Source organism: Eucyclogobius newberryi, unplaced genomic scaffold, assembly GCF_026437365.1.
Source record: "Eucyclogobius newberryi isolate DKJ021-1_F unplaced genomic scaffold, fEucNew1.0.hap1 SCAF_13, whole genome shotgun sequence".
In the NCBI taxonomy this organism is placed as follows: Eukaryota; Metazoa; Chordata; class Actinopteri; order Gobiiformes; family Gobiidae; genus Eucyclogobius; species Eucyclogobius newberryi.
This window is the reverse complement of record NW_027315757.1, coordinates 916,488-928,979: the sequence shown is the minus strand read 5'-3', so window position 1 is coordinate 928,979 and position 12,492 is coordinate 916,488. Positions and strand designations below refer to the sequence as shown.

Below are 12,492 nucleotides of genomic sequence, written 5' to 3'. Positions count from 1 at the left end.
TGCATCTTGGATAGGTACTGCATCTTTTAGTTTTTCGACCGACCTATGGAAGTTGAGTTGACAGTTGAGTCGGGCCGCAAGAGCCCAGTTCAGTCGGGCCGTAAGAGGCCAGTTGAGTCGGGCAGCAAGGGCCCAGTTGAGTCGGGCCGCAAGGGCCCAGTTGAGTCGGGTCGCAAGGGCCCAGTTGAGTCGGGCCGTAAGAGCCTAGACTCCTGCGGCAAGAGCCCAGTTTAGTGGGGCCGCAAGAGCCCAGTTGAGTCGGGCCGCAAGGGCCTAGTTGAGTCGGGCGGCAAGGGCTCAGTTGTAGTAGTAGTAGTAGTCGTGCATCTCGTCCCAAGTAGTGCATCTTGGATAGGTACTGCATCTTGTAGTTTTTCGACCGACCTATGAAAGTTGAGTTGACAGTTGAGTCGGGCCGCAAGAGCCCAGTTCAGTCGGGCCGCAAGGGCCCAGTTGAGTCGGGCCTCGAGAGTCCAGTTGAGTCGGGCCTCAAGGGCCCAGATGAGTCGGGCCGCAAGGGTCCAGTTGAGTCGGGCCTCAAGGGCCCAGTTGAGTCGGGTCGCAAGGGCCCAGTTGAGTCAGGCCGCAAGGGCCCAGACTCCTACGGCAAGAGCCGCAAGAGCCCAGTTGAGTCGGGCCGCAAGGGCCCAGACTCCTGAGGCAAGAGCCCAGTTGAGTCGGGCCGCAAGGGCCTAGTTGAGTCGGGCGGCAAGGGCTCAGTTGTAGTAGTAGTAGTAGTCGTGCATCTTGTCCCAAGTAGTGCATCTTGGATAGGTACTGCATCTTGTAGTTTTTCGACCGACCTATGAAAGTTGAGTTGACAGTTGAGTCGGGCCGCAAGAGCCCAGTTCAGTCGGGCCGCAAGGGCCCAGTTGAGTCGGGCCTCAAGAGTCCAGTTGAGTCGGGCCTCAAGGGTCCAGATGAGTCGGGCCTCAAGGGTCCAGTTGAGTCGGGCCTCAAGGGTGCAGATGAGTCCGGCCTCAAGGGTACAGTTGAGTCGGGCCTCAAGGGTCCAGTTGAGTCGGGCCTCGAGGGTCCAGTTGAGTCGGGCTTCAAGGGTCCAGTTGTTATATTTTTTTCAACACCTTTAAGGCACCCCAGCACTTTATTGTAAGTACAATCTTAACTGGTTTTAGCTGCACATATTTATTTTTTAATTGGTTTTATCTGGTTTTAAGCTAGTTTTAGTGAGTTTTATTTGGTTTTAAGCTGTTGGTGCCTCCAGAATGTCGGCCTCCCATGCCGGCAGGAGGAGGCACCACAGCGTGTGCTTCACCCTGAAGGAGGTGTCTGGAAAAGTACCACAGTTTTCACGTTTGGACTTTTCCAGACACCTCGTCCAGAAAGCTCTGAATTTCAAAGCCGATGACCTGAACTGTATCTTGACCCTGCCTTTCAACAAAGACTTTGATGTGAGCTTTCGCTCTGCGATAATTCTGAAAGAATTCTGGACAAGGTTTGAAGGGGTGAAGCCCCAGTTTACAGCATTCATTGTGGAGAATTTGACTGACAACTCACTGAAACATGTGATTGTTAGAATGTTCAATGAAACTGTGAGTGCTGATGACATTTGTATGTGGCTGGGAAGATTTTGCACGGTGAAAGGCCGGGCTATCAAGGTCAGAGATGTGGATGGCATTTGGACAGGCAGCTGGAGGGTCCCCATCCAACAATGCAGGACCCCCAGGGCTACCAAGACCTGAAGCACCTGCCTAGTATGATAGTCCTGGGGGATAACCGGGGCTACATCCACTACCAAGGACAACCCAAGCTCTGCCGGCGGTGTGGGGATTATGGGCACTTAGTGGAGGCTTGCACTCAAGTGGTCTGCGGGAAGTGTAGAGAAATTGGGCACACATTCGAGGAATGTACCAATGGCAGAAAGTGCAATCTCTGTGGGGACTTAGGTCACCTCTTCAGAGACTGCCCAAAATCATTTGCCAACAAACTGAAGGCCGGAACCCAAAATGTTGCACAAGAACAAGATGGCGGACAAGCACATGGAGGACTTGACAAAATGGTGGAAGAGCTACTTGGAAAGGAGGGGGCTGAGAGGGAGAGGGGTGGGGCCTGCGGAGGCTCCTCCCACACAGACCCAGTAGGAGGAGGTGGGGCCTGCGGCGGCTCCACCCACACACACTTGGGAGGGGGTGGTGGTGCCTGCGGGAGTCCCACCCACTAACACTCAGACGGGGGAGGGGGAACAGAGGCCTGAGGAGGCCTCCATTCCTGAAACCCAAATGGAACTCGGGACCATAGAGGCGATGGGACCCCTCGGGCCTCCGGACCCCCTGGATGAGTGTCTGAACTCCCTCCTGAACCACGCCCAGTACCTCAAGAGGCCTCTGTCAGAATCGTCCTCTGAGAGTAACTTGCTCTCAGAGAAGAGACCTGGGACCCTCTCAGACAGTGACTCTGTGGAGGAGCCCAGAACCTTCCCCTCCGATTCACCCAACGAGGTCTCGTTCCTCACGGTAGCTATGAAATCAACCCCAAGGACTTTCCCCATGAAAAGAATGGACAGAAGGGGACACGTTGCTAAAACCCCTCCTCTCTCACCTACAAGAGAGAAGGCAGAGCAACATTTACAAGGTCTCTTTTAACCGGATTTTAACTGTTTTATTTCGTTTCATCGTTATACCTGTTTTTAACCATGCTCATGGCGATCACATTCTCAACAATCAATGTCAGAAGTGTGAAGTCTAGAGTTAGAGCCCAGAGCATTTTATCCTGTCTTAACTCTTTTAACTCGGATGTGTTTTCATTACAAGAATGTTGTCTACCGTTTTTAAATCATTACAGAGACTGGGAAGAGTTGTGGCCACACACATCCGTCTGGAGTGGCTCCAACCAAATTAAAAATGATGGAGTGGCCATTTTAATCAAGAATCCCCTGGTGACGGTAACGGGCAGCACTTTTAATACATCTGAGTTTTATGGGGCGGGATTTTAAACTCTTAAATATTTATGGTTTTACTGATAAACACAACAGGTATGAGTTTTTAGAAGATCTGCAGTCCCACATGCTAGGTAGAACTCCTTTTTATTTTAGCAGGGGATTTTAACTGTATTTTAACCAAAGATGATAGGAACAGAACAGGGGATTTTAAACTAGACAAAACATTGGTTTTATTGCAGGGTTTGTGTAGGGATTTTAAACTACGAGACTGTTTCAAAACCATGCATCCTAGAGAGGAGGGCTTCACCTGGTTCAGTGGAGTCGGGCCGCAAGGCCCCAGTTGATTCGGTTGAGTCGGGCCGCGAGGGCCCAGATGTAGTAGTAGTAGTAGTAGTAGTGCTTCTTGTCCCAGGTAGTTAATCTTGTCCCAAGTAGTGCATCTCGTCCCAAGTAGTGCATCTTGGATAGGTACTGCATCTTGTAGTTTTTCGACCGACCTATGAAAGTTGAGTTGACAGTTGAGTCGGGCCGCAAGAGCCCAGTTCAGTCGGGCCTCAAGGGTCCAGTTGAGTCGGGCCTCAAGGGTCCAGTTGAGTCGGGCCTCAAGGGTCCAGTTGAGTCGGGTTTCAAGGGTCCAGTTGAGTCGGGCTTCAAGGCTCGGGCTTCAAGGGTCCAGTTGAGTCGGGCTTCAAGGGTCCAGTTGAGTCGGGCCTCAAGGGTCCAGATGAGTCGGGCCTCAAGGGTCCAGATGAGTCTGGCCGCAAGGGCCCAGTTGAGTCCGGCCTCAAGGGCCCAGTTGAGTCGGGCCTCAAGGGTCCAGTTGAGTCGGGACTCAAGGGTCCAGTTGAGTCGGGCCTCAAGGTTCCAGTTGAGTCGGGTTTCAAGGGTCCAGTTGAGTCCGGCTTCAAGGGTCCAGTTGAGTCGGGCTTCAAGGGTCCAGTTGAGTCGGGCCTCAAGGGTCCAGATGAGTCTGGCCGCAAGGGCCCAGTTGAGTCCGGCCTCAAGGGCCCACTTGAGTCGGGCCTCAAGGGTCCAGTTGAGTCTGGACTCAAGGGTCCAGTTGAGTCGGGCCTCAAGGTTCCAGTTGAGTCGGGTTTCAAGGGTCCAGTTGAGTCCGGCTTCAAGGGTCCAGTTGAGTCCGGCTTCAAGGGTCCAGTTGAGTCGGGCCTCAAGGGTCCAGATGAGTCGGGCCTCAAGGGTCCAGTTGAGTCGGGCCTCAAGGGTCCAAATGAGTCGGGCCGCAAGGGCCCAGACTCCTGAGGCAAGAGCCCAGTTGAGTCGGGCTGAAGGAGCCTAGACTCCTGCGGCAAGAGCCGCAATAGCCCAGTTTAGTCGGGCCGCAAGAACCCAGTTGAGTCCGGCTTCAAGGGTCCAGTTGAGTCCGGCTTCAAGGGTCCAGTTGAGTCGGGCCTCAAGGGTCCAGATGAGTCGGGCCTCAAGGGTCCAGTTGAGTCGGGCCTCAAGGGTCCATTTGAGTCCGGCTTCAAGGGTCCAGTTGAGTCGGGCCTCAAGGGTCCAGATGAGTCGGGCCTCAAGGGTCCAGTTGAGTCGGGCCTCAAGGGTCCAGTTGAGTCGGGCTTCAAGGGTCCAGTTGAGTCGGGCCTCAAGGGTCCAGATGAGTCTGGCCGCAAGGGCCCAGTTGAGTCCGGCCTCAAGGGCCCACTTGAGTCGGGCCTCAAGGGTCCAGTTGAGTCTGGACTCAAGGGTCCAGTTGAGTCGGGCCTCAAGGTTCCAGTTGAGTCGGGTTTCAAGGGTCCAGTTGAGTCCGGCTTCAAGGGTCCAGTTGAGTCCGGCTTCAAGGGTCCAGTTGAGTCGGGCCTCAAGGGTCCAGATGAGTCGGGCCTCAAGGGTCCAAATGAGTCGGGCCGCAAGGGCCCAGACTCCTGAGGCAAGAGCCCAGTTGAGTCGGGCTGAAGGAGCCTAGACTCCTGCGGCAAGAGCCGCAATAGCCCAGTTTAGTCGGGCCGCAAGAACCCAGTTGAGTCCGGCTTCAAGGGTCCAGTTGAGTCCGGCTTCAAGGGTCCAGTTGAGTCGGGCCTCAAGGGTCCAGTTGAGTCGGGCCTCAAGGGTCCAGTTGAGTCGGGCCTTAAGTGTCCAGTTGAGTCGGACCTCAAGGGTCCAGTTGAGTGGGGCCGCAAGGGTCCAGTTGAGTCGGGCCGCAAGGGCCCAGTTGAGTTGGGCCGCAAGGGCCCAGTTGAGTTGGGCAGCAAGGGCCCAGTTGAGTCGGTTGAGTCGGGCCGCAAGGGCCAGGTTGTGGTAGTAGTAGTAGTGCATTTTTGTCCCAAGTAGTGCATCTTGTCCCAAGTAGTTTTTCGACCGACCTATGACAGTTGAGTTGACAGTTGAGTCGGGCCGCAAGAGTCCAGTTGAGTCGGGCCGCAAGAGCCCGGTTGAGTCGGGCCGCAAGGGGCCAGTTTAGTCGGGCCGCAAGGGCCCAGTTGAGTCAGGCCGCAAGAGCCCGGTTGAGTCGGGCCGCAAGAGTCCAGTCTCCCTTCGGCAAAAGCCGCAAGAGCCCAAATGAGTCGGGCCGCAAGGGTCCAGACTCCTGAGGCAAGAGCCCAGTTGAGTCGGGCTGAAGGAGCCTAGACTCCTGCGACAAGAGCCGCAAGAGCCTTGTTTAGTCGGGCCGCAAGAACCCAGTTGAGTCGGGCCGCAAGGGCCCAGTTGAGTCGGGCCGCAAGGGCCCAGTTGTAGTAGTGGTGGTAGTCGTGCATCTTGTCCCAAGTTGTGCATCTTGGATAGGTACTGCATCTTGTAGTTTTTCGACCGACCTATGAAAGTTGAGTTGACAGTTGAGTCGGGCCGCAAGAGCCCGGTTGAGTCGGTCCGCAAGGGCCCAGTTGAGTCGGGCCGCAAGGGCCCAGTTGAGTCGGGCCGCAAGAGCCCAGTTGAGTCGGGCCGCAAGGGCCCAGTTGAATCGGGCCGCAAGAGCCCAGTTGAGTAAGGCCCTAAGGGCCCAGAGTCCTAGGGCAAGAGCCGCAAGAGCCCAGTTGAGTCGGGCCGCAAGGGCCCAGTTGAGTCGGTTGAGTAGGGCCGCAAGGGCCCAGTTCTAGTAGTAGTAGTAGTCGTGCATCTTGTCCCAAGTAGTGCATCTTGGATAGGTACTGCATCTTGTTTTTCGACCAACCTATGCCAATTGAGTTGACAGATGAATCGGGCCGCAAGGGCCCAGACTCCTGAGGCAAGAGCCCAGTTGAGTCGGGCCGCAAGAGCCTAGACTCCTGCGGCAAGAGCCGCAAGAGCCCAGTTTAGTCGGGCCACAAGAGCCCAGTTGAGTCGGGCCGCAAGGGCCCAGTTGAGTCGGTCCGCAAGGGCCCAGTTGAGTCGGGCCGCAAGGGCCCACTTGAGTCGGGCCGCAAGGGCCCAGATGAGTCGGGCCTCAAGGGTCCATTTGAGTCGGGTTTCAAGGGTACAGTTGAGTCGGGTTTCAAGGGTCCAGTTGAGTCGGGCTTCAAGGGTCCAGTTGTGTCGGGCTGCAAGAGCGGCGGTCGAGGGTCCAGTTGAGTCTGGTCTCAAGGGTCCAGTTGAGTCGGGCCGCAAGGGTCCAGTTGAGTTGGGCCTCAAGGGTTCAGTTGAGTCTGGCCGCAAGAGCGGCGGTCGAGGGTCCAGTTGAGTCTGGCCTCAAGGGTCAAGTTGAGTCGGGCCTCAAGTGTCCAGTTGAGTTGGGCCTCAAGGGTCCAGTTTAGTCGGGCTGCAAGGGTCCAGTGGATTTGTGCCGCAAGAGGCTCGACTCAACTGGACCCTTGAAAGTCTTCACATGAGGGCATGCTTCTGCCCAGTTTCGAGCCGGGGACCTTTAGCGTGTGAGGCAAACGAGCTTCAAAATATATATATTTTTTGCCTAAAATACTCTCTAAATGCACAAAAGTAGCAGGACAGCTCCCTCTGCTGCCCATATTCTAAATCACAGTTTGTACAAAAATGTGTGATTTTAAAGTCAATTTGACTGTGTTTTTCTTTCCACTTTAGTTTCTACATATCCACACATAGTGTGTTTCTTTGTTTCTTTGTCTGTTGAAGGATTTACAAAAGAAGATAAAAGCTCACAGCACCTGGTATTCCCAGGCGGTCTCCCATCCAAGTACTAACCAGGCACGACCCGCGGGGGCCAGCCATGGATAGTGGGCATAGAGCGCCAGCCAATCAGAATGAGCCTGTGTGCCATGTGCCACTGTGATGAAGGCCAACCAATCAGAATGCAGAGATTCGTGTTCATTGACAAATTCATCTCAAGAGACCAGAGTTCAATTCCTGCTGTGCCCAGAAGAAGAGGAACGTTTCAAAGGATCAAAACTTTAAATGTATTAAGTTTATGAGTTCAAACATTAAATGCAGGGTTCAGAATAAGCGATGTCGCAAAATGCGACGCAATTTCTCTCAAATGCGATGCGTTCGTCAGAAAAAAGGGCTAAAAGTACTGATCACTCGTCAATCGAGCGTCAATAACGTCATGACACATGTAGGATGTGTTGTCATGACGAGTCCCGCTGCTGTCTCAGACCACGAGTCTGAAAGTGGGAGGAGCCACGTGCGGTGAAGTTAGCGTCACAGATTCAGACTTCCGAGGTCAACAGCTCCTTAACGCAAAAGTCTTTGCAGATCATTCACATCCAAAATATTCATATTTACACTGCAGTGACACGACCTCGTTTTTAACAATCAGATGTGTATTTTGGGCGCAACGAATTACACTGATCCGAATGTGCAGAGCCGAGACGAGTGCTTAGGGACCGTCATCAAACGTTCAGCCGGAGCTGAGGCGAGTGCTTAGGGACCGTCATCAAATAGCAAAACGAAAAATTTAAATGTTTAATAGCTGGAATGGAACGTCAAATAGAGCGGTACAATTTGAATAACACAATAAATACACCATGATGGTCGCCACAGCAACCTTTATTTTACCATCAGAAGCTTAACACATTTTTTGTGAGTGTAAAGACAATTAATATGTAAATGAGACTCCTGCAAATAGTCATCTGATGATGATGTGGAAGAAAGTTGTAAATAAGTTAATCTAACTTGGTGTTAATTAATTTGTTCAACAACTAATTTTATTTGCAAGTTTTCTGGGTTTAAAAAAAAATGTTTAAAGTGTTTAAAAGTTCATTTTTTAGGAGGTTTTTTTTGTTAAATAGAATGTTTACAAATAGATTTGAAATAAATAATCTTGTTACATCAATGGAAAATATTGATTGTTTAACAAATAGTGATTTCTGCTTCACCTTAAGAGATTAACCCACGTCACATCTTCTGCATGAATAAACTTGGAGTGGGTCAGAAACAGGGAGTTTAGTCCGCAGGGGTCAGAGGTCACACTATCACATCTCTAACACTGCAGCACTGAACTGTACCACTGTGTTCAGTTTATGTTCTGCAGAGAAATAAAACATTTACTCATATTATTAATGATATGATATCTCAATCATGTATGGAATATTATTGTATTATTATATAAGAAAACACAATAACATATACTTTTAAGAATATTTATTGACAGGGAAAATGCCAGAAATATTAAGTTTCATTTATTTACACTTCAGACAGCATTCATTACTTTACAGTAGTATTTACATTAAATATACAGATATATAGAGTCCAGGGAAGTATGTGTGGATGTGAGGACTGTGAGGGCCTGCTTCAGCACCAGTTTGCAGAACCTGCACGTTCTCCCTGGGGCAGAACCTGCACGTTCTCCCTGGGGCAGAACCTGCACGTTCTCCCTGGGGCAGGTGACTCCTCTCTCTTCCTCTTCTGCTGCTTCCTTTTTCCACTCTCTGTCTTGTGGCCTCCAGCTCCCTCTGGAAGAACTCTGTGTCCACAAAGTCCTTAAAGGGTTTCTTCTGGGCTGCTGCTGCTGCTGCTGCTGCTCAGGGCGTCCTGAGTAAGAGACGGTGATGGTTTGAGCTGTAGGAGGAGACGAGGTGATGGTCGGAGCTGTAGGAGGAGACGAGGTGATGGTCGGAGCTGTAGGAGGAGACGAGGTGATGGTCGGAGCTGTAGGAGACGAGGTGATGGTCGGAGCTGCAGGAGGAGACGAGGTGATGGTCGGAGCTGCAGGAGGAGACGAGGTGATGGTCGGAGCTGTAGGAGGAGACGAGGTGATGGTCGGAGCTGTAGGAGGAGATGAGGTGATGGTCGGAGCTGTAGGAGGAGATGAGGTGATGGTCGGAGCTGCAGGAGGAGACGAGGTGATGGTCGGAGCTGCAGGAGGAGACGAGGTGATGGTCGGAGCTGCAGGAGGAGACGAGGTGATGGTCGGAGCTGTAGGAGGAGATGAGGTGATGGTCGGAGCTGTAGGAGGAGACGAGGTGATGGTCGGAGCTGTAGGAGGAGACGAGGTGATGGTCGGAGCTGCAGGAGGAGACGAGGTGATGGTCGGAGCTGTAGGAGGAGACGAGGTGATGGTCGGAGCTGTAGGAGGAGACGAGGTGATGGTCGGAGCTGCAGGAGGAGACGAGGTGATGGTCGGAGCTGTAGGAGGAGACGAGGTGATGGTCGGAGCTGTAGGAGGAGACGAGGTGATGGTCGGAGCTGTAGGAGGAGACGAGGTGATGGTCGGAGCTGCAGGAGGAGACGAGGTGATGGTCGGAGCTGTAGGAGGAGACGAGGTGATGGTCGGAGCTGTAGGAGACGAGGTGATGGTCGGAGCTGCAGGAGGAGACGAGGTGATGGTCGGAGCTGTAGGAGGAGACGAGGTGATGGTCGGAGCTGTAGGAGGAGACGAGGTGATGGTCGGAGCTGTAGGAGGAGACGAGGTGATGGTCGGAGCTGTAGGAGGAGACGAGGTGATGGTCGGAGCTGTAGGAGACAAGGTACTCTTCACAAAAAGACAGCGTTTGATGCAAAAAAAGCCATTTATACGAGTTTTGACCTGGAACATTTCGCTCACGGCCATACCACCCTGGACCAGCCCCTTTGCAATCAGTGCAGGTGCGTGCAATTTGTGGTGTGCTGCATGGTCTGGAGCTGGAGGTTTGGGAGTTTTTTTTGAGTTTTTAATCGTTATTTTGGTCATTTTCATTTACTTTTTTCAGTTCTTTTGTTTGTTCCCCTCCCAGTAAACTTACTGGGAGGTGGATTTTTTGTTTTTTGTGAGCATGGCTCAAAGGACGGACAACACGGCATCGGACACTGGAATGGACACGACAAAGGCAAGACAAAGTTTGAAAGAATCTGTAAATAATAGAAAGAACGAAGAAAGAAGAATGAAATTTATGAAAGAACTCACTGTGGTGTTGGAGTTGACGGAGGGAGCACAAATCACGCCACTAGCTTTTTTGAAATCGACTCAGGAGGTGTGCGGCTCCATAGTAGCGTGCAGACTCATCTCGAAGGACAAATATGAAGTAACCGTCAGTACCACTAAAGCGAAGGAGCGGCTCCTGGACGGGTACTGCATTGGAGGAGTCAGGGTTCACGCCCGTGACATCTCGGTGGATGAGCTGGTCGTGTCCTTCATGGGGCTGCCGGCTTATATCGAGGACGAGGAGATCCTGGCCAAGCTCTACGCCTGGGGGGTCTCTGCGGTCTCCGAGGTGAGGAGGAGAATGTGGCCGGGGACGAACGTGGCGGACGGCACCAGGTTTGTACGGGTAAGGTTCACGGACACGGTGCAGTCCTTACCGTATTCTGTCAGGTTTGACACCGCGGGGGGCCCCGAGTACTTCAGGGTAATACACGACAGGCAGGTGCGGGTGTGTAGGGGGTGTCTCCAGCCTGGCCATATTCTGAGGGAGTGCCCTGACTTTCTGTGCCGCAACTGCGGGAGCCAGGGGCATTACGCGCGCGAGTGCGTCGCGCAGCGGGCCCCGAAGTGCAGAGAGTGCCGCATGTTCCGCCACTTATGTCCGTGTGGTGCGGGTGACAGAGAGGAGGACAGAGGGGAGGACAGAGGGGAGGACAGGGGGGAGGACAGGGAGGACGCCATTGGAGGAGAGAGCAGTGACGTGGCCCAGAACGTGACTCACCCGCACACCGTGACTGACCCACACACAGAACACACCGTGACTGACCCACACACAGAACACACCGTGACTGACCCGCACACAGAACACACCGTGACTGACCCGCACACAGAACACACCATGACTGACCCACACACAGAACACACCGTGACTGACCCGCACACAGAACACACCGTGACTGACCCGCACACAGAACAAACCGTGACTGTCCCGCACACAGAACACACCGAGACTGACCCGCACCCAGAACACACCGTGACCGACCCGCACACAGAGCACACCGTGACTGACCCGCACTCAAACCAAACCGTGACTGACCCGCACACAGAACACACCGTGACTGACCCTCACACAGAGCACACCTTGACTGACCCGCACACAGAACACACCGTGACTGACCCGCACACAGAACACACCGTGACTGACCCGCACCCAGAACACACCGTGACCGACCCGCACACAGAACAAACTGTGACTAACCCGCACACCGTGACTGACCCGCACTCAAACCAAACCGTGACTGACCCGCACACAGAGCACACCCTGACTGACCCGCACACAGAACAAACTGTGACTAACCCGCACACCGTGACTGACCCGCACTCAAACCAAACCGTGACTGACCCGCACACAGAACACACCGTGACTGACCCTCACACAGAGCACACCTTGACTGACCCGCACACAGAACACACCGTGACTGACCCGCACACAGAACACACCGTGACTGACCCGCACACAGAGCACACCGTGACTGACCCTTACACAGAGCACACCGTGACTGACCCGCACACAGAGCACACCGTGACTGACCCGCACACAGAACACCCTTTGACTGACCCGCACACAGAACACCCTGTGACTGACATAAACACAGAACAAACTGTGACTGACCCGCACACAGAGCACACCGTGACTGACCTGCACACAGAACAGGCCGAGAAGCGATGCCCACAATGGGTTCGGGGAGCAGTGAGCTCTCCCCACGCTGACCCTCCCGTCAACGGTCCAAAGCGGCGCCCGCGCAAAGCGCCCGGCGGAGGGGCCGGAGCGCGAGCGGCGTACATGGAAACGACCCTTTGGGTTTTTTTTTTTTTCCTCTGACAAAAAACAAGAGGGGAGAGCGCGAACGCAGTCCCCCACTACCAGAAATTATGCAGTTGAGATTCCCACATTTGGGGAATTCACAGGGGTCAGCACATCCTGTTTGTGCAATGGACGAGCCTCGCCCTGGGTGAACCACCTTCCTGATCATGGTGTCGCCCCTGCCAGGTAAGTATGAGTTGCTCCGCTCCGAGCCAAGGCCCAGGCCCTGGAAGAGGCAATGTGGCAGCATGGTCCTTCCGGCCATTTGCATGGACCAGCTTCCACCCGACGATTGAGCCCCAGGTTAAACGGCAGCGATACACACGCAAGTCTGTGCGTTCTAAGCACTCTTTTTTACTTTTAAAGTTCTTGAACACGGGATGCCAAACGGAGGGTACGCAAGGGCATGTTTAAAGGCCGACAAGACACAACCTTTGCTCTTGGAGGATGACCGCTTGCTTGCTTTAGACATAGGTAGAAAAGCTTCTTCTTCTTCTTCTTCTTCGTCTTCTTCTTCTTCGTCGTCGTCAGCTACATTAGAGG

General features: G+C 53.4%; 1 non-coding gene across 1 annotated transcript; it reads right to left on the bottom strand.

Moving 5' to 3' along the window:
* Window positions 1-11,977: 11,977 nt before the first annotated feature.
* Window positions 11,978-12,143, bottom strand: LOC140358841 (U1 spliceosomal RNA). The gene has a single exon (XR_011926726.1). It is a non-coding gene; the product is annotated as a U1 spliceosomal RNA (small nuclear RNA).
* Between the last annotated feature and the right edge of the window lie 349 nt (window positions 12,144-12,492).